The sequence below is a fragment of the Limulus polyphemus genome, unplaced genomic scaffold (genome assembly GCF_000517525.1).
Source record: "Limulus polyphemus unplaced genomic scaffold, Limulus_polyphemus-2.1.2 Scaffold1067, whole genome shotgun sequence".
NCBI classification, from domain to species: Eukaryota; Metazoa; Arthropoda; class Merostomata; order Xiphosura; family Limulidae; genus Limulus; species Limulus polyphemus.
In genome coordinates, this window is record NW_013666677.1 from 109,190 (window position 1) to 111,487 (window position 2,298).

The 2,298-nt window shown below is 36.6% G+C and overlaps 1 protein-coding gene across 2 annotated transcripts in view; it reads right to left on the bottom strand.

Moving 5' to 3' along the window:
* Positions 1-2,298, bottom strand: part of LOC111086402 — a 54,200-nt gene that overhangs the window by 18,904 nt on the left and 32,998 nt on the right. The gene's annotated exons all lie outside the window — the stretch shown is intronic.

The window sequence follows — 2,298 nt, forward strand, 5'->3', positions numbered from 1 at the left end:
TTCTTTTTACAATTATATATAATAAAAGCAACTTTTCATGTTCTAAGATAACCTTTCATTAATCATGAATTTATACAACTTCCGTCCAGGGGACGGGTACTCCAGCTAGTTTAAAATTTGATCTCAACAGGTACTTTTATTCTTGGCTGAATTATTGAACATCATGAAAAAAAAAAGTTTTGTTTACGAGTCTCAATGTTGCGGCTAAAAAAAAAATTAATAATAAATTGGTCTTAATCTTAACTTCCTGGATTTTAAGAACTTTATTCGACACCTCCATCTCCTCCGGTGGCTCAGTGGTAAACTTAAGGGATAATAATGCTAAAATATTTATGGTTCGATAACCGCGGTGGCCATAAGAACAGATAGTCCACCGTGTAGCGTAGTGTTTAAAAACAAAGTAAATAAACACTGAACGTCTTTTGCATACAAAAAAAAATAATAATCAAATCCAGGTTCATAAATTGACCACAACTGAAGAACAGAAGAAGAATGGGCGTGTCCTTCGGACTACTTTTCGTTTGCGTAACTAAACTTAGGGTTGTTTGCTTTAGAACAAATCCACATTCGACTATTTGCGGGGAGTCGAACCCCAGATTTTAGCGTTCTAAGTCCTTAAACTTACCGCTGTTCCGCCGGGGAATTTCGCACTTTCGATTTAGACAAATTCAACCAGAACAGTTAAGTGTCGGGTTTACGAGTCAACATCTCACAGAAGTAATAATTAACATACTCATATCTACTTCGTCATTATCAGTTGTATACTGATATTATTGAACTTCATCAACTTTCTGTTAACAAATAGTCTAAATTTGGCGAAATGTTCTCAAAATCTATAGCTTTCCAAAGAATAACGTCAACTTCTGCCTAATATTTTACGGTAGCATTTCCCAAACTTTTGTCGTTCACGCCCTCCCCCCCCTAATAAATATGGTTTATTGCGTGCCCTCCCCTCTTTTTTTTTTAAATGAGTGAAATAGTAAGTTATGTGACGATATGCAATACACTGATACACATCAGAATATTGTGTGTGTTGTAGTAAGTACTTATTATTTTCATTACTAAAAAATATATAATAAAATGCTTAAATTTTGGACTATTGACTCTACCCCCCCCCCCCAACACACACACACATGGTCTATAGATTGATGGTTTGTGTGATATTATACATAAGACTGATAACAAGGTTTAACAGGGATAGTTGTGTCAAATTTATTTTCGTAGCTTTAAAACACGTAGTCTAAATTTAAGCTATCCAGAGGCGTCGCTAGGCGCTTCAGAGATTCGGGGCTCGGGCCCATAGGCGCGGGAATTTTCGGCATTTCAGTATGATATCAATCACGGTTTTTCTACTCTGGTTTTTCGAGACGACTGTGGATTCGGGGCACTGCCAAATAGAATTCGAGCACAGGCCTAACGATGCTTCTGAAATTTTAAAAATTATAGTAGCAAATACCTATATTTTCAAATGTGTACTGGATATTAGGTACCAACAAACACACACAGAGAAATACGTGTTTATAGTATTTCAAAAAATACAGCATATACCTTTCTCTTTTGGATTGAAAAGGCAAACCACTTGTTGACAAAAATTTCATTTTTTTTTCATACTACTTCATATACGCACGTGTTTTTGTTCAACGTGCAAATAACAGGCTTTGAAGTGAGCGGACCTTACTCCTCAGTCTGTCACACAGTAACATAGGTCATTTCCTATCGGTATTTATAAGTTTTCCTACAGTTTGGGTTGCTAGGATATTCCTTTAGGCTTAATTAACTTAACAGGTTTTTCCGGCCACATCGATCATATGGAGGCAGTAGATGTATGGAAGACTCCGTCTCTCCCGTTTTCTTAATGTGATTGACCAGATGATGCGAGTCGCAATGCACTCTGGGAAAGTTAGCCATGCCAGAGTTTAAACATCATTCACCTCAATGTCGATTCTCATCACTGTAATATGGCCGGCTGAATTTGACTCGTACATACCTTATTGTCTGCGTGCCAGTCAACAAAGATCACTCTGTTGACCAATCTCTTCATTTAATTCAGTTGGGATTAAGATTTATAAATCTGCAATCCATTTTCCTAGTCAGGGTGGTTACTACTACACTTGACTGTAATATACTCATATTGTACCTACAAATTCCACAAGGTTATTGTTATGATAAGCAAGCATACCCATTTCAAAAGTACTGCATTGGTTAATAAAATATAGTTTATTTGTGTGTGTGTGTGTGTGTGTGTGTGTGTGTGTGTGTGTGTGTGTGTGTGTGTGTGTGTAGTGTTTGTTTTTACTA